The 20603-nt window shown below is 36.0% G+C and overlaps 1 long non-coding RNA gene across 1 annotated transcript in view; it reads right to left on the minus strand.

The window, feature by feature from the left end:
* The window catches only part of LOC139362535 (uncharacterized), a 41610-nt gene extending 23533 nt beyond the window's left edge, over nucleotides 1–18077 (minus strand). Inside the window, exons 1-2 of the long non-coding RNA XR_011621668.1 lie at nucleotides 17878–18077; nucleotides 1700–1737 (exon numbers count right to left, since the gene is read on the minus strand). This is a non-coding gene — a long non-coding RNA (uncharacterized lncRNA). The remainder of the gene's footprint in view (nucleotides 1–1699; nucleotides 1738–17877) is intronic.
* Between the last annotated feature and the right edge of the window lie 2526 nt (nucleotides 18078–20603).

Raw genomic sequence — 20603 nt, forward strand, 5'->3', positions numbered from 1 at the left:
GTAAATTAGTTCAACCATTGTGGAAGACAGTGTGGCGATTCCTCAGAGACCTAGAGGCAGAAATACCATTTGACCTAGCAATCTCATTACTGAGTATCTGTGTAAAGGAATATAAATCATTTTATCATAAGTATACATGTACGCATTTGGTCAGTGTGGTACTATTCACAATCCAAATGCCCATCAATAATAGACTGGATAAATAAAATGTAGCACATAAACACCACGGAATACTATGAAGCCGTAAGAGGAACAAGACCATGCCCTTTGCAGGGACACAGATGGAGTTGGAAGCCATTATCCTTAGTAAACTAATGCAGGAATAGAAAGCCAAATACCACATGTTCTCACTAGGAAGTGGGAGCTGAACGATAACACATGGACACATGGGGGAGGGACAACACACATTGGGGTATGTCGGGGAGGGCCAGGGGAGGGAGAGCATCGAGAAGAATAGCTAATGGATGCTGGGCTTAATACCTAGGGGATGAGATGATCTGTGCAGCAAACCACCATGGTATATATTTACCTACGTGACAAACCTGCACATTCTGCATGTATACTCCTGAACTTAAAAGTTGAAGAGAAAAAAAGTTTGATTGTATAGGGGCATAAGAAAATGTTATGAGGTTATAGAAATGCTCTGTGTCTTCATAGAGTTAGAGGTTACATGGGAAGGATTGCATACCAAGCTCATTTAATCATAATCTTAAGATCTGTGCATTTTGCTGCACATAAAGTTTACCTTAATAAAACTACAAAAAGACATTAAAAATTCAAACAGTTATCCTTCATTAATATAGACAAACTCAGTATTACTTAATAAATATATACTTCATGCAATATTAGCATATGAAATCCAACAGTATGTAAAGGGGATAAAAACTCAAGTTGCATTTATTTAATAATGCAAGGTTGATTTACTATTTGAAAGCTGATAATATAATTTGCAAAATTAACAGAAAAAGGAGAAAAACCCTATAATAATTTTAATAGATACATAAAAGTGTATTGCAAATTTCAACACCAATAAAATAAGACTAGTAGAGAACATCCTCAATCTGATGTATGGCCTCTACAAAAAAATGCAAAGCTAACATTGAACTTGGTGGTGAAAGATCAATTGTTTCCTTCTAAAATCAGGAGAAAGGCAAGAATGTCCACTTTTACCACTTCTATTCAACATTATACTAAAGGTTCTAGACATTTTAATAAGGCAAGGAAAGAAAGGAAGAATGGAAGAAAGGAAGGAAGGAAGGAAGGAAGGGAGGGAGGGAGGGAGGAAGGAAGGAAGGAAGGGAGGGATGAAGGAAAGAAGGAAGGAAGGGAGGGATGAAGGAAAAAAGGAAGGAAGGGAGGGAAGGAGGGAGGGAGGAAGGAAGGGAAGGAAAGAAAGAAAGAAAGAGAAAAGGAAGGAAGGAGAGAGAGAAAGAGAAAGAAAGGAAAGAAAAAAAATCAGGAAGAAGTAAAACTGTTCCTCTATTAAATGATCAACAGTGAAATGAACAATTATTTGTGTATAGTTCTATAAATTTTAATACAGAAGTCAACACTCTTTCTAGGAGTCTTACTTGCAAGGAATTAGTCAAATTAGCACTTACCTCTCAGCTCACCCTCCTGACAGACTGAAGGGTTGCACACTACACCTTCCTCTCTAAGCAACCTGTACTATTTCAAAAAATAGAAGCTGAGATCATACCTGCTAATACCACTCTTAGCAACACTGGAGGATTGTTCCTATAATAAATGAAAAGGGAGAGTAAGAATAACACCCGAAGCCTTAAAAACAACTACCTTACCTCTCTTGGATTCAAACTACCGTCCAAGCAACTCAGTTAATCCATATTCTATAGGATATATTGGTTATGTGAAACACATCCTCTTGAATGACCAACAGAATTGTCTAGACAAGTGCATTTTCTATTTAGAAAATACTTTATATGCCAATAGTAAACAAAGTTACTCATTTAATACTTAAATTGTGTGGTGAAAATTTGCCTTTGGAAAAAATAATAGCATCAATTTGTGATCTAAATTATCAAATGGTCCTGGGATTGCTGGTTCAATTGATCAGTGACTTCCCTGGGGACCACCCCATGTGACTAATCTCTTTGCTATTCTAATTTCATAGTGAAGGAATAAAATTTTGGATTTGGGTCACTTATTCATATAACTTACTAGTGGCTTCAGTGCTTGATGAGGCTAAATCATATTGCATATACCACTTCCACTTGATGATGGAGTTCTTGGCATGCCCAACTTTATGGCTTGACATATCATGTAACATTCAGTTCATGATAGGTAGTTCAGCTCACTCAATCTCATGGCAACTTGGTGACCGATGGTTAAGTGCTCAGTCTCTATGTAGGCCCTGTAGCAGGCCATGAACTGATTCTCAAAAGGAGAATAACTATTCACAGAGGACAGCAAGACTTTGCTTTAAAATCCTAGGGCTCTGCTCTGCAATTCATCTACAGTGGCCTGCCAAATTCTCTACCCAGCATCCTCATCTGGAACTGACACCTGAATCACCATTGGCTCTACTAGATTACATGGCCAAATGGTAGATCAGGTTGCACAGAAGTCTAGATCTGTTGCAGGACCTTCACTTGTTCTGGGCCCCACTCAAATCCAGTAGATTTTAGGGTCACTTGGTACAAGATTGGATAACATACACAAATGAGAATATGGTATCTCCAAAATCCAAAGACCCACAAGCATTGTGTCCCTTTTTTGGTTGTAAGAGGAGCTAGATGAAAGGACTGTCACCTTAGAAGGGATATATTGACATGGCCCACACCACTGCATCCCTAAAAATGTAACTAAGGAAAAAGGCTCCCAAACTTTTTTCAGATGTATTCCCACCTCTTGCATGCAAATACTTACCAGTCTAGAGTAGTTGCTATTTCTCTCCCACTGGGTTCAGTCAGCATAATGTCATCAATATGACGGACTAACATGCTAACTTGTGGAAGTTTGTAAAGGTAATCAAGATCCCACAAATTAAATTATGACATAGGACAGTTGATATACCTCAAAGGAAAGACTATGAGGGTATATTTCTGGTCTTGACAGCCTAAAGCGAACTATTTTTAATGGTCCTTATAGACAGAGATGGAAAAATTATACTTCCAAGGTACCATAGGTTATGTCAATTTGCTCAAGCAATGAGACCAGATCTGGCACAACCACTGCAATTTGAGTCTCCACTTGGCTAAGCTTATGATAATCCAGAGTTATTCTTCAAGATCCATCTGTCTTCTGCACAGGCCAAAGAGGTGAGTTGAATTGTGATGTGGTGAAAATCACCATCTTTCAATCTATCAGAGTGACATACAATCCTACAATCACTTGAGGAATGTGGTATTGCTTTCGATTTATTATTTTCCTAGGTACAGGTAGTTCCAGTGGATTGGACTTGCCTTTTCCCACCATAATAGCTCTCACTCCACAGGTCAGGGAACCAATGTGGGGATCTGGGGTTTGATGTTCAGCAATCTCAGCCCTGCAACTACTGGAGATAAGTGTCTCCTTCAGGGCATATGTAGAAGCTTACAGGTCATTTGTAAGGCTCTTGAGCTGGGAATTCAAATCCCTAAGCTTACCCTTTTCTTTTTGCACTTTGTCTAGTGACATTAGGAGTATATTATACATTTTTTAAACTTTATATTTTCCTGATACTTCAACATCCCCACAAATAATCTGTAAACACATTGCCCAGGCAACCAGGTACATCGGTGTGGATAAGTCTGGTCTCTGCCACAAGTTGCCCTTCTTGGCTTCCCTTTACTGACCTAGTGACATTCAAACACACCAATAAAATCTCCTCATGGTTTTTGCTTGGGTACTTCACCCCGTTCTCCAATAAAAGCATTTGCCCATGGGTCCAATCTCCCTCCCCCACTTCTCTCTCTCTTTCAGGCCCTCATCTACTTGATTGAGCTCACTCCTTGAGATTTCCTCCCATGTGGCCTCCTGCATGGCATGCTATGCCTCCTGCCTCTAGGACCTGTGTGTATAATAATCACTTTCTGAATATAATTTCTCCAATTGTGTTGAAATAATCCTTAAAGACCCCACAAAGAGGATATATTCCCTATTTACAATACAAGAAGCAACTAGTCAATCTTGTATTTGTTAATTTGCCAACAATGTTCAATAATATTATATACAGTCATCCAGATACTTGATTTTTATAAGCAGTTGATTATGAATATCAAATGGTGATATTTTGCATGTCTATATTTCCAGACCACATCATGAACTATGAGTGCTCTTTTCAATATTGGAAATAGAGTCATTCGCATATTTAAATATAATCTAATTATATTTAGAAAGCCAATTCCAGAAACCCCAGAACCAATTCAGAGACTTCATCCTTAAGATTATGTCCCTCTACAACCACTCACAATACCAAAAGCTGTATTAATCAGGGCTTTCCAGAGAAAAAGAATGGATAGGAAACGGGTGCCCCCATAATAATTTTTGATGAAATGTCTGGGCATCCCCAAGCCCAGTAAGCTGATACATAATAATAACTTCACAGGATATAATCAGGAGCTGTCAGTCAACAGATAAAGTACAAAGTAAGAAAAACTTGACTTGTAACCCTACTTTTCCAACTTAAAATTTATTGGTTGGAAAACTTGCCCCTTCCCTGGGATATCAGGCACGGAGACCCAAGCCTTGAGGTTATGGCTATGACGTAATGGAAACCTTGCCCCCAGCTCTATTGTGCCACTTAGTATTTATGAATGGAGAAGAACAGAGCTTCCTCCAGTTTGATGAAAGTAATTATATCTGATCCTCCAGAAAGCAACTGTATGACACAGTGGAGTGGCAGCTTCTGTTCCTGATCTACCACTTCTGCACTCTACCAGGATAACCTGCCTTAACCACTCATTATGTCTATTTCAACTGGCCTCCTAGGAATATAGGAGACTGTGTAGGAGTGATCTGTAGATAGTGGTACTCAAAGTATATCCCTATACCAGCAGCATAAGCATCACCTGGAAAACTATTAGAAATTCAATTTCTTAGGCTCCATCCTGACATAATGAATCAGAAAGCCTGTATGTGGGTCTCAGTTATCAGTTTTAACAAGATCGTCAGATGATTATAGTATTCACTAAAGTTTGAGAACCAGTGCCTTAGGGGATCAACTAACTTAACCCTCTTCAACTATTTTCATTCCTTAAGGACTTCTCAGAGCCTCAGATGCTAATGTATACTGAGAATTTCCAAGCTTCTCCAATATGTTTAACTACATATTTTTTAAACATAAGCATATGTTTAGGATTATGTTCTATGAAATATTCTTAATAAAACAGAATTTGAGAGTGTGCTATTTGAACTGGAATGCAGTTCAGAAATATGCCTAATGATATTACCTTCCTTCAGTCAAGTAAAAGTCATACAATTCAAAAAGGATATGAAGAAACCAGATTCTTTTTCTTTCAAAATGATTACATTTCTATTTAATGAATGAAATCATTCTTTGAGATAACTAATGTTGAAATCCAGTTTCTCAAAAAATCATATTTTATGATTAAATAATTTAAAATTCCCAAACAAGCTCCATATACTTACTTACCCTCTTTTATTATGTTCCTAATTCTGTACAATATTTGGCAGATATGGATTAATAAAAATTAAAGTGGGTGTTTAATTGAAGAAGCAGGAATAAAAGTTTACTGAAATCTCAGTTAACCCAACGCTTTATTTTAGCCATAATTTCAATTATGCACATAGCTGCGCTGTTTTCATGGTGAAGTCATTGAGAATCTAGAAAATGAAAAGTAGTTCTACTGCCACTGTTTATATTCCCACAGTTTCAATACCTATGAGACTCAGTCTGCTGGAGTTTGTCAGTGTTCCAGGTTTTAAATAAGAGGATGTCTGCATATTTGCTCTAAGTAGTATTCCAGAAAGCTCATAAATTGATTTTTAACTGCTATGTCACATAAAAGTCACTTAATTTGTGCTGGGAACTAAATGAGCTTCTATCTGAAATTAGTTCTGAAACTAATGTGTGTCCTTGTACAGTCATTGATGGCCATTTTTCCATATCTCATGGGCTCTGAAAATTCATGGTTCTCTTTTTATTTAAAACTGGTTGCACCAATTGAACAGTTGGAACCAAATGAAAATGGTAATTCAAATGAGAAATGAGTTAAAATAATAGTCATCTATCTAGGGAGAAAAAATTAAAAAAAGATATTTCACATTTCAAGTAGATAAATTAGCACTTAAACATCATCATAATAATCATAATCAGGCCCAGTGCTTGTGGCTTGTGCCTGTAATACCAGCACTTTGGGAGGCTGAGGCAGGCGGATCACTTGAGGTCAGGAGTTCAAAAATATATATATATATATTCACAACTCATGGTTATTTATTGCTTATAATATCACAAAAACAAATCAAGAGGGGAAATTAATTAATTTGAGTAAGAACCCTCTCTGGAAATGTATGTATTGTTATACTTTCACATATGGTAAACGATGTATTTCATAGCAAAAGATTGGAAAACCCTACTTGATCATTAAGAAGAGACTGGTTCAATAAAAATCAGCACATTTTTATAATGAAATATCATTGTGTAAACAGGTAATTGTATGCACATATTGTTAAAAGGAACCTTGGTTACAAGTTTTACCTGTAGCCACAAACTTCAAACTTCTGCCATGTGTCCAAATACCTTAAATGAATGGAAAATTATTGACACAAGTGTTTCAGGAGTGTTTCTCAGATGTTTTTCTTGAAGGCACAAATATTTAAACCAAATGGATTTGTAGAAGCCGTTACTTTTAGTGTTTAAGTAATGTATTAGTGTTAAAGGACTAGGTAACACAGTGTTTAGGTAATATACTATTAGTGATACTAGGACACAGTTCAGTGAAAGTAACATTTGGTTGAAGTTAAGAAGCCTTGCATACTAGTCTCAATGTTGTCATAATTTTGGACAAGTCACTGAATTTCTTTGTGTTGTATTTTTCTTTGTACAATTACGCACATGGATTGTATAATCTCTAAGAACCCATTGCTATCAAATGTTTTATAAACTTTTATATCATTGCCACCTCAACTATTTCATTAATATTATTACTTTGGGAGAGCACATCTTTAACAAGTTGAGAAAGACTTCAGACAAAATTCCTTCAGAATAAAGTACTATATAGCAGTCTCTTCTTACCCTCAAATCCTCTGAGGGATGGGGAATCTCCAGGTTTATTAGGAAGATTCTAATACACACTCTGGACAGTGGGTTATTCTCTGTGCATAGGTCCTATAGCCAATGTTAGGTATTCTTGAATATCAAAAAGACTGTTGAACTTGTAACAGGAATGACAGAAGGTATGAGAAGAATGGAATATTTAAGGAGGATAGTATTGGCCTGGAAAAGACTTTGGGTTGCCTCAAGCTCCTCCTTTATTCTTTTTGCCTAACACTGTGTCTTTGCTTTGAAAATGTGACTATAAAATTTGAGTCAAGTTTAATAAAGGATTGAGAAATATTAGATAAATAAGTGTCAACCCAATGGATAATAATTATATTTTAAATAAAAATTTTCTAGATAATTGATTATATTTATGCAAGAAAATTATATGCAACCTCTCACATAATTTTGAAGGTACCTGCCCTTGTGACATCACATGGAACAAGAGTTCTTGGCAGAGGACAGTGGATTTCTAATGACTATGGTAATTTAACTAGGGTTGATTAGATCAAATGACTGACAGATTAATTATTCTCTTTTGGAAACATTTAAAGGAAGGATTTCTAAGTCAGAACTGATTAGAAGTATAATTTTTTAATGATCAAAATTAGAAGGTATTTTTGAGTAACAGAAATAAAATTGATCATTAAAATGTATAAAGGGATCCTGTAAAGTCTCTTATCTTGAACATGCTGCTACTTTCCTACATAATATTATTCAGCTTAAATGAAAGAGCAACAACAAAAGATCATGTCTTGCAATGCTACCTAATACTCATACCGAAGATGTTAGAAAAATAGCATGTGGACTTAAGGTATTTTCTCAGAAGAATTCAGGTACGGAAGCTACTTTTAGATGTCTTATTTCTAGTTTCTTTATAGAAAAATGCAATGCCTCTTTTCCCAGCAGCTCAGATCCACTTTATTAATTCATTTGACTGCCATCATCACTTTCACTGAACTCAGAGATATAGCTAAGAATGTAAATATATGAATTAAAAGATGCAGTTAGAGCTGGTGAGTGGTTTACTAAGATACACATTGCTAATGTGCTTCTGGAAAGTCTAAAGGGAATATCAGTCTATATTCATTAGCAATCTGTTACATTGGGAAATCCTAGGGTTGTGAGATTTAACAAATAAAAACTCAGGATTCCAGGTTAAATTTGAATTTCAGATTAATAAGAAATAATATTTTAGTATAAATATATCCTGCATATTACATAGAGCGTACTTATACTAAAACATAATTCATTGTTATCTGAAATTCAAATTTAACTGAATGTCTTATATTTTACCTGGCAACTCCAGCACTGGCGCCTAATGAAACACCGCTCCTTATATCCACACACTAGTATATCCCCACGCCTTACATCTGGACTGGGCCTTTTGTTACTAAAACCAAACGGATGTGGCAGAAGTGATACACTGCCAGTTTTAGGTGTAAGTTTTGAAGACACCTGGCAGATTCTGCCCTTGTGTTCTTTGGGTGCTAATCTGTCACATAAAAAAATCAACTACCTCGATAAGACCACATGTAAGAGAACTGGCAAACTCAGTGGATAGGCCCAACATCTAACCCCGGTTGAATAGCTAGCTACTCAAGCAGAGGTTCCAGTGAAGAAGCCATCTTGAATGTACAGTCCCATTAGACACCATATGAAGCAGAGATGGATTATACATGCAGTGCCCTGATTCCTGACCCAGAAATCATCAGAAATAATAAAATGATTGCTGTTTTAAGTGTTAAGTTTTGGAGTAGTTGTTATGCAACAATAGATGACTAAGGCATACAAGACCCCAGCCCCAATTCTACTTAGCGATCTCTCCAGTTCCTCTAAAAAGTGACTTCTACAGAGTTTCAGAAGTAAAGAGGAAAATATTAATTCATAGGCATATTAAGATTATTAACAAATTACCTTGTTCAACGTGCTTGAGAAAATAAAAAGTTGTGCAAGTGTTAAACGAAAATGTGTGAAAGTTTTGTAAAACTGAGAATGAATTGGCAAATTAAATACTTAAAAAATAAATTCAACATCAGAGGAGTAAGTTGGATCATTGTGGGCAAAATACTCACATGTTTTTCTTTTCTTTTATTAAAGAAATCACGTTTCATTATTCTTTTTTTTTTTTTTTTTTTTTTTTTTTGAGACGGAGTCTTGCTCTGTCACCCAGGCTGGAGTGCAGTGGCCGGATCTCAGCTCACTGCAAGCTCCGCCTCCTGGGTTTACGCCATTCTCCTGCCTCAGCCTCCCGAGTAGCTGGGACTACAGGCGCCCGCCACCTCGCCCGGCTATTTTTTTGTATTTTTTAGTAGAGACGGGGTTTCACCGTGTTAGCCGGGATCGTCTCTCGATCTCCTGACCTCGTGATCCGCCCATCTCGGCCTCCCAAAGTGCTGGGATTACAGGCTTGAGCCACCGCGCCCGGCCACGTTTCATTATTCTATTGCTTTCTTCTTTTGATTACCTTTCCAGAGCTTAAATTTGAATAAGATTTTGCCATTGATTCCATAATGATAACTTTACTGCAAATAATTTGTAATAGGACATTTTACTTTTGCTTCAAACAAAAGGGTGAAAGTTAAAGAAACAAAAAGTCACTCAGAACTTTTCATATCAGGAAGAGGAAAATAATTTTATGTCAACTTTACAAAAGAAAAAAAATTACATTGCAATCTTGATGAAAATTTGTACATATTAGCCTAAAGATTTTTTTTTAAATGCTACACTTAAACTGCCTAATTCCAAAGATATCCATGATATCAATTGAGATTGCATTCGGTTGCAAGCAACAGAAAACTCAAATAAATTAAAAGCGGCTTAACAATATGCAGTTTTATTTTTTCATGTAAGAAAAGTCTGGAGGTGCACAGAGAGGGTAGCATGCCAGTTCTACAATATTACTTCTACTTTGTGGCCTCTCACACAGTTTACATGTGTTACCTCATTGATGATAAAACCTGCTTGAGCTTCAGTCATCACATCCACATTCCAGGAAGTAGAAAGAGGGATGTTCCACCTCCCTTTTAGGAAACTTTTTAGAACTCTAAAATGAAACTTTTGTTTGCATTCTATTGAGCAGAACTTAGTCACATGATGATATGGTTGGGAAAAGTAGCGTCTATTCTGAGTGATCAGGTGTCCAATTTAAATGGAATATTCATTTCTAAGGAAGAAGGGGAGAATGCTCATTGGTTCTCTGTGCCATATGGCTTATTTTATACAGACTGATACTCGTTATTAAATAACTTTAAATATATTCTAAAATCATTTACATATGTGTATTTTGACTAAAATTGGTAAGGAGATATTGTATTATTGAGTACCAATTACATGCAGAAAACTCTGTTAAGTGTGGTGAGATTATTTATAAAGATAAATAATCTGGGCTGTTACATCAAAGACCATGCATACATTTAGAAATTCTGTAAAATATAAAACATAGTGAAAGGATCCCAATACAGTGTTTGGTTAATAGAAAAAGCTTAAATTTTATGTTATCACCAAGTAAGGGAAAATTACAGCTTGTAGAGATGTTAAGCAAAATGTCCATGAAGAAATTCCATTTTACCAACCTCCAATTATGTGAGTGTATATCTGTACTGATTTTCCTTTCAGCCCTTTACTTTATTGCTTCAGGTATCCTCACAACATTACAAAAACTATTAAAAAATACAAAAGAAAGAGGAAGAAGAGGAGAAGAACAAGGAGGAGGAGGAGGAGAATTATTTTATTTTTGAATTCTTTACTCTTTCCATCTCCTTGCCTTGATTGGAACCAGTTCATCCCCGACCATTGGGCCCTCTCAGAACTGTCTCATTGTCCTACAGATCCCAGAGGTTGTATCAATATTCTTCCAGCACCCACCACTTTTCGGTATCATTTCCAGCTTACTACTCTTTCTCCTTTGTGCAAAAAAAAAACTTCTCTTCCTTGAAGGACTCATTTCCTTAAGCAACACCTCTCTCTAATCTTTTTTGTCATTGTCATCTATCAATATCTCATCCCTCCTATGAATCCCTGAGGACTTTGACATCTGCCTTACAGAGATTTTTACATTCTCCTCTTGACTGTCTTGGGTGACCATGGTATCCATATGGCAGACTCATCTGTGACATTAGCATCAATGCTTCTTAATCCAGCTGGGATTTTGACTGTTTTTCCCTTTGCTGAAGCTCAACCACTCTTATAAACAGCAACACCTTAAACCTTGACATTATTCTGAATTTAGGTATTTCTCATAACTTTAATGCCTAAACTCTACTTCCTGTCTAATGGTTCAACATTAATAAAGCCTCCGATTTCTTCTCACTTCCTTTTTTCATTATCATTCATTCCCTTCCACGTTGAACCTAGAGTCTCTACTGTTTGAGCCCCACTTCAATCATCACTAACTAGTAGTTTCAATCTTCTGTTCCTAAGCAATGTCAGCTGGGCACTCAGGGCAGTAAGAGATGGCTAGAAAGACAAGCAGACAGGCAAGCAGATGAACAGATTCTTATTGTCCCCCATAGACATGTAACATAGTAACACCACTTGAGCACTTAATTCCACCCCTCTCTCATTAGCTTATCAGGTAACCTTACTCTTTATTCCCTAAAATTTGAGATGCTTATCTCTAAATTTCCTTAACTTCCTGACAAATACAAATGCATGCATCTGTCTTCATTCCTATATTTTTCCCTTCCTTCTCTTGGAAAGGGACTTGTCTTCTGCATATGAAGCCTCAGTTACTTCCCTGCACTTTCTATGCCATATCTCCTACCTTCTCAGAGTCATTAGCACTTCTGCTTACTCTCTTCTCTTTTTCTACATCTTCTTCTATGTTTTAAGATGCATCCCACTCATATTTACACCCTCTTCTCACATCTACTCTTTTATTTCCCTTGCATTCACAGCCAAGATTTTGGGGAAAGCATAGTGTACATTAACAGCTTCAGTTTTGTTCAGTTCTTTGAAATCAATCTTCAGTTTCATCTCCTTTTACTCTACCACCAGTGCTCTCCTCCACTTTCAAGGCCAAAAACCTCTTGGTTGCTAAATCCAATGGACACAGTTTACTCCTTATCTTTTTAGTCTTCTCTGTAGCATTTTACATAATTCCCCACACTTGGCTACAGAAACTGTCTGTTTTCGCTGCCCACCTCTCAGTAGATTCTCTTCCACCTCTGAATGTTCCATCCTTGTCTCTGTAGGTGAAATAATTTTTTTATGTTTCTGTTTTTTGCTCTCCTGCTACTCTTCTGAATATCCCTTGGTATCTCATCTACTCTCATTAATTCACTTTAAAACAATATGCTTACAGATCTCAAGTCCCTATTTCCAGGTGTGGCAATAGGAATGGAAATGAAAGAGAATATCATATTTGTTCTATCTCTCTGGTTAGTTTGTAAATTATCAGTGCTGAAACTATGGACAGCACCTGTTACAGTGGTTTGCATACTGAGGCAAATTAGATAATAATTAAACCTGGCAGAAAACTGTATTTTAATTCCTTGTACTTGGGTAGGGGTGTCAAGAGGCAGCAATAGTATGAAACAGAGAGGTAATATTTTTTTAATTTCAGATAACAAAATGTAACATCTGTTTCTTCTACAATCTATAAAACAACTCCAAAATTACAATCTACAGTGCCCTCTACATTAGGGGTCTTCAACCCCCTGGCCAAGGATCAGTACTGGTCTGTGGCCTGCTAGCAACCAGACTGCACAGCAGGAGATAAGCAGCAGGTGGGCAAGCAAAGTTTCATATGTATTTATAGCCACTCCCCATTGCTCGCATTAGTGCCTGAACTCCCTCTCTTGTCAGATCAGCAGTGGCATTAGGTTCTCATAGCAGGGCAACCCTATTTTCAACTGTGTAAGTGAGGGATCTAGGTTACATGCTCCTTATGAGAATCTAATGCGTGATGATCTGTCATTGTCTCCCATCACTCCCAGATGGGACTGTATAGTTGCGGGAAAACAAGCTCAGGGCTCACATTTATTCTACATCACAGTGAGTTGTATAATAATTTCATTATATATTACAATGTAATAATAAGAGAAGTAAAGTGCACAATAAATGTAATGTGCTTGAATTGTCCCCAAACCATCTCCCCTCTCCAGTTTGTGGAAAAAATTGTATTCCACAAAACCAGTTCCTGGTGCCAAAAAGATTGGGGACCACTGCTCTAAATAATAGTCTGCCATTCAATATATGTACTTGAACAATAAAAGAAACAAATTAAAACATCTACAAATAACTGGATTCATGTTAAAGTATTTTAACCTTCAACTGTGCTTATTTCTGCAAAAGAAGAGCTGAAACCTCAGCTACTTATATTTCATCACCTTATAATGGAACTTAATCAATTTACTAGCAGAATCTGCTTGAATATTATTCTGCTTAATGATCCTGTCTCTTGGTGAGTAAAGCTCACTGTTATGATTCCTCAGCATTTATAATATTATGCTGTGCTGAATATGGGCTTTCTCCAAATCTATTATTGCATGCTTTTCTCTCTCTCTTTTCCTCTCTCAGGCTCTTATTTATCCATCACACACACACACACACACATTCACACAGAACAAGCTGCTTACCATTCAGACAGAATTGCCTGTTTTCAATTCTGGGTTTCAGTTTTTTATGATTTAACATTAAACATTTTTAATCTATATGGGTTATTATTTACCCATACATATTATGCATATTACACATCATAACCTATAGTGGACGGGATAGCTTTTTCACTCCCCTTCTGGGAAATATTCCAGTTAACAATATGGTTAGAGTGTGTGCTGCCCCATTTTCAGACCCTGTAGCTATGGACACAGCTGTTTGATTCAGGTTTGGGTACCTACCTGAAGGAAGGCAAATCAAATATTTTCCCTAGTATCTTTAAACTTGGCACCATGTAGCATGTGTTTCAGTCCTTCTCTGGTAGAGAATATATGAATCTGGAGTTGGTGGCTGATATGGTTTTTCTGTATCCCCACCTAAATCTCATTTGGAATTACCATGTGTTGTGGGAGGAACCTGGTAGGAGATAATTGAGTCATCGGGGGAGGTCTTTCCCATGCTGTTCTCATGGTAGTGAATAAGTCTCATGATATCTGATGGTTTTATAAGGGGGAGTTTCCCTGCACCAGCTCTCTCTTTGCCTGCTGCCATCTATGTAAGATGTGACTTGCTCCTCCTTGCCTTCTGCCGTAATTGTGAGGCCTCCCCAGTCATGTGGAACCATAAGTCCATTAAACCTCTTTCTTTTGTTAATTGCCCTGTCCCAGGTATGTCTTTATCAGACTGACTAATACTGTGGCCATTTCTACTCTGTGAGAAAGGTTGGAGGAAATTAAGGCAACCCACATAAAGAAGCAAAAATAAGGACTGCAGAGAGGGTTCTGATGGAGTCCAGTCACTAGTTCTGATTGGCCTTGCAGTTAGCTCTAGACAGCAATTCCTGTATTTTGATTACAAGAGCCAATATATTTTTCTGTCTCTCTGATTGAGTTTGAATTAGCTTTCAATCATTCACAACTAGAGTCCTGACTAAAGGTATGTTCTGTGAGCTTAAATTTGGATTTGCTCATTTATTTTTATCTACTTTTTAATGTTTCTTATAAGGGAGAATGCGTACTCTATTTAATTAGCTGACAGATTGTGGAATTGTGATATACAAATCGATTAAATTTATTCTGTGGCAGAAGAGAGAATTGTTCTCCTAAGAAACCCTTATATATCCTTGCTTCCTCATTGTTCCCTGGTATTAAAGTTTCATGTCTTCAGTTTATGTGTCTGTAATGAGGAACCCACTTAAGACTAAATCATTTAGGACAACATTTTGCTGGGTGAGGTATTTGCCTTGGCTACCCATTCTGGATACCAGAATTTTGATGGCATTGTTAAACTGGGGCAAATTCAACTGAAAAACAATGACAAAACGAAAACCCCAAACCAAACCCGACTATTAATAGTTCTTGAGGGGTTTCATATGCTGGGATTTTATTAAAAAAATTTGTTTAGCTCTGCTCATCTCTCATAAAAGATGTAGAACTGCCTAGTTTACCATGAAACAAATATGATACAATAATAATCAAAATGAACATTCAGTAGTGCTTTGGTACAAATGTTTAATTTTTCTCATCTATGAATTGGTTTAAAAAATTCAGCTGTGTAGAAGGACATTTTCATGTGTGTCTCAGTTTTCATCTCTTGACCCCCGATTCTGGTGTCCCTCAGATTTTACCCTAGGCCAATCTACAGTGGAAGTCTTGCCTTTTATAAATGGCAGTATATCATCATTCTCTGCTAGTCTTATAGCTCCACCTCAGAAGCAGATAAATTATTAAATGATGGCTGAGGTGGGGATATGCCACTCATGTTACTGCCTTAATTCATTGTCTGAAGAAGGACTTCTTGCTCTGTCACTCAATCCTATGCCTTTGAACATTTTCTGTTGCCCCCTTTTATTTCTGGCACATAATCCAAATGGTAAGTAAACTTTTACTGTTTTAAATGTTGGCAACTTATAAGCCAGCTTTGAGCTCAGAGGGAAAAACCTCTGTCCACAAGCAAGGTCAAACTACTTCTCTTGTAAGCTACTATAGTTCAGAAGCTTGGAGTATGACTCTCTTAACTATTTTACAACTACCCAAAGTAAGGCAAGAAATTAGACATTGGAAGGCCATTGAATTAGAAATTCTTGAAATCTAGGAAAAAATAAGAACTAACCTAATCAGTCATTTACTTCTTGATATAATAGGCCCATATCATTTGGGGAGAATAGGTTTTATAAAAAGGAAGAGCAACTATTAAGATAGTAGTCTTTGAAGGGAATGGGGAAAGAACTCTAAAAAAAGGATCACAAGAAAGCAGGAAAAGTAAGAGTTTCTCCTTCACAGTTTTCCTATGACGGCCCTCAATATACAATTCAAAAAAAAAAATCTCCAATGACTTTAATAGACAATCCTCCATTTGTTTCTCTGTTAAATCTTCATAATTCTGCTAAACTAAATTCAGTTTTCTGAAAAATATGAAACTAACTCTCTTGGGTTTATAATAACTATAAAAGATACATATGAAAATATTGAGGATATATATGAGTCACAGGAATGTATCTATGTACCATTTTAAGCTAAGTCATGTCTTCAAAAACTATTAAAATCTCTTGGCTCCCTTATCTACAAAGATTCTAATACTTCGTTCTCTTATATCAGCAAGTGTTTTCCAAACTTGGGAGCTTTAAAATATACAGATTTTGAGACTCTAGCACTAAAAGCCAGAAGCAAGACATTTTCTTTATTTTAAGGATTATACTGACATAACAAAAGAAATTTAAATTAAAAACACCCCAAATTTTATCATTAATTCAAACCAATGTTTTTATATATCCATGCTACTTTTAATTTTTGTGCATATTTTATTTTAACATATTTGCAATAACATTAAATGCCATACTTTTTTACACTTCAACTATTATAATGTGCATACTTTTCCAATGTGCTTTTATTTTTTATTTCGCTAACTGCCCTTGCTTCCTATTCTCACCCTTTCCTGAAAAAAAAATATATATTTTTTTTATATTTTTATATTTATATATATATTTTTATATATATTTTTATATTTATATATATAAATATTTATAAATATTTTTATAAATATTTATAAAATATTTAAATATTTTTATAAATATTTTTATAAATATTTATAAATATTAAAAATATTTTATAAATATTTTTATATTTTTATATATATATAAAAAAATATATATATATATATATATATTTTTTTTTTTTTGAGACGGAGTCTTGCTCTGTCGCCCAGGCTGGGGTGCAGTGGCCGGATCTCAGCTCACTGCAAGCTCCGCCTCCCAGGTTTACGCCATTCTCCTACCTCAGCCTCCCGAGTAGCTGGGACTACAGGCGCCCGCCAACCCGCCCGGCTAGTTTTTTTGCATTTTTTAGTAGAGACGGGGTTTCACCGTGTTAGCCAGGATGGTCTCGATCTCCTGACCTTGTGATCCGCCCGTCTCGGCCTCCCAAAGTGCTGGGATTACAGGCTTGAGCCACCGCGCCCGGCCTGAAAAAAATATATTAATGAGTTTATGTCAATCATCCACACTTTTTCCATGCTTGTCCAAATAAATATTGCAATTTACTCTTCTTTCTTAACAATGCATAATAGACAGTAACCTAATTCAACAGCTATAGATCTAATATATTATTTTTAACAATGGTATAATATTCCATATTTTAATACCATATTTTTAAAATTATTTCTTTATTGATAGTTATTAAGGGTACTTAATTTTAGTTTCTTCCACCTCTGACTATAAACAAAACTACAAAGCTGCAATAAACTCCTCGGCTCTCATATGCATATATAATATACACTGGTGCTTATATTTTCAAACAATATATTTTTAGAAGTTAAGGATCTATTTATAACATTGTTAGGAGGCAATCAATCAATGAATGGTTTGAAGTGATCTCTAACATTTTTGTGAGTCTGAGAGTCACTTTGTTCTACCTATAATGTTTCCGAAGCTGAGAGCAAACCTCTCAGTGGAGCCCTGTTTTGGCAGTCGTGTGCTGGCCGCAAGAGGAATAGGTGTGCTTTGGACACTTTAAGTACCAAAGCCTATTGTGACTATACAACAAGATCTTGATATAGCTTACATTTTCAGGCATTCTTCATGATCCATAACAAATGGTTATCACCAAATGAAAAGTTATTTTCCTAGAGGGTAAATAAAACTGCTGTCTTCAATTTTTTTTTTCCAGCACTTGCCCTTTACATTACTTTACCTACTACCTCTGTTCTAAGGAAGTAGAGTTCCCTGGAAGCTCTGGGTCTCCTGGGTAAGCTAACAAGTGAATGAGGGGTCAGAGTTCTGGCTATTCAGATGGGAACACACTAAGGTTACCATGGAAACTCTCTGCAGTTCCACCTTGTAATCTTTTGGAACTGAACTCCAGAAGGTGGCCTGACAGAAATCTCAGAGAGATATGATCAATGTGTTTGTCCTATATGAGGTAAAGTTCAATAGATAAAATTTATTAAATAAATTTAAAAAAAAGAATGAGCACATGGATACCTAGGAGTTTGCTTTATTTTTCTGATTAGCACTAGGATTCTCTTGGATACACATCATTTGTAATTGTAATACTAAAGACTACCACCACAGAGCTATTTTCTCATTACCTGCCAATTGCTATTTTGCTGAATGTTTCATGTAAGTTGCAGGCTCAAATTTCTCATTGCCAGTATATTTTAAAAATCCGTATTATATGCAGTGAATACATGACTTTGGATGCTAATGTCTTAGCAATCAAGCTTCTGTGTTTCTTTCTTTAAAGATTTCTTTGATATAATTATTCATAGTTTTCAGTTTTTATACTATCCACTCAACATATCATTCTCCTGCCCAATTTTCATACTAAATGTTGCTCATTTAAATGAACATTAGATATTTTGATCTCTATGCTTTCTCTTTGTGCTGTATGAAAATCTCGGAAAGCCTCCTCATTTCCCTCTCCATCCCTCTACATCTTTGATTATCAACAACTCCATTATTGTTGATAAGCTGTCTTTAATTATAATTTTAAATTTTAAAATATAAAGGACTACTTTTTTGTGATTTGCAGTCTGAAATTAATCTCATTCTTCTTTTCTATAATATTATATGTGAATTAGAGGTAAATACTGTGGAAACATGATTTGTTTACAAATATAAGTGAGTTTGTAGTTATTAGTCCCTTTTCCGATTTTCTTTACTATTCAGGACATATTTTAAAAATCAAGGATGCTCACATCCGTTTTCTTTTTTGGTCACAATAGCTAGCATTAATGTATCATTTTGCTAAGATTTTGGTGTTCTGATTTCTGAAAATTTAGCTTCAGTAATTATTTTAGTTTCAAATCCCACAATCAAATTATTGCCAATAAAAGTAATTTGGCACCGCAGAGAACACAGTTACAGTTTATGAGACGGCTACTGACAATGATCAGATATAGTGTTTCAAGTCTATGTGGCTTCCTATTAATCACTTCTCATTCACTGTTCACATTATGTAGAACCCAGAAAAAAAAAACTATGAAGGCAGTTTTAAATTACTTTTAAGCTAATTGATGGAATACATACACTTAAATATCAATTTACTTAAAATTCTAGAAGTGGGCCAAATTCTAATTTAGCATTTTTCTTTTTGTAAAATAGTTTCATTATTTTAACATACCACACTTAATTATTTGGGGATGCATGCATTTGTGTGATTTTATTTTTGTCTTTTTTTCATGATGAAAACCCTCTCAGCAATTAGGAATGAAGTTAACATATGTGACAATATCAATTAGAGAACTGCTTGCCAGCCTGCACTATATAAGAGACGCTAAAATAGGCTGTAAATTTATGCCAAAAGTACTTAGAGAATTATCTGAAGAAATTATGTTTATGTAGCCCATAAAAATTCCAATTGATAAGGTAAAATAAAACTGTACTGGATTTATTTGCTGTACTGACTCCTAATTCTCTTTTTGAAATATATATGTAGTGGAAAAAGTGTGTGTTGGAAGTTATTACCCTACCACCTTTGTATATAGATATCTTAAAAAATGGAGCTCAAGACCAAGAGACTCAAATGTCTTTCTATAGCTCTCTAACTACCTTTCATCCTGTTATTTCAGCCCTGTCTTCCCAAATGTTACAGGCATGCTTATTGCATCTCAGTAAAGTGCAGCTCATTGTAAATATCCTGCCTTTGTACATGCTATTTATCTTCCTAAAGTATCATTCCTCATTTTTCTAAAGAGGGCTCCTACCTAAATTTTAAGACTCAGTTCAAATCTTACCTCTAGCAAAGTAGAATTACTAATTCTTATTTCTGGGATCTTCCCAGCACTCTGCACATATTTCTTGTGCTTCCGTAACATCATTAAACATTTATGTCCTTCATGTGATTAACATTATATTAGGTTGGCACAAATGTAACTGCAGGAACCAGGTGATAAGGTTTGGCTCTGCATGCCCACCCAAAATATCATCTTGAATTGTAATAATCCCCACATGTCAAGGGTGGAACCAGGTGGAGATAATTGAATTTTTAGGGGCTGGTTCCCCCATGCTGTTGTTGTGATATTGAGTGAGTTCTCACAAGATCTGATGGTTTTATAAGGGACTTCCCTCTTTGCTCGGCACTCATTCTCTCTTCTGTTGCCCTGTGAAGATATACCTTCTGTCATGAATGTAAGTTTCCTGAGGCCTCCTTAGCCATGCAAAACTGTGTGTCAATTAAACCTCTTTATAAATTACCCGGTCTCAGACAGTTCTTTTTTTTTTTTTTTTTTTTTTGACTGCAAGCTCCGCCTCCCGGGTTCACGCCATTCTCCTGCCTCAGCCTCCCGA

The sequence above is a fragment of the Macaca nemestrina genome, chromosome 4 (genome assembly GCF_043159975.1).
Source record: "Macaca nemestrina isolate mMacNem1 chromosome 4, mMacNem.hap1, whole genome shotgun sequence".
In the NCBI taxonomy this organism is placed as follows: domain Eukaryota; kingdom Metazoa; phylum Chordata; class Mammalia; order Primates; family Cercopithecidae; genus Macaca; species Macaca nemestrina.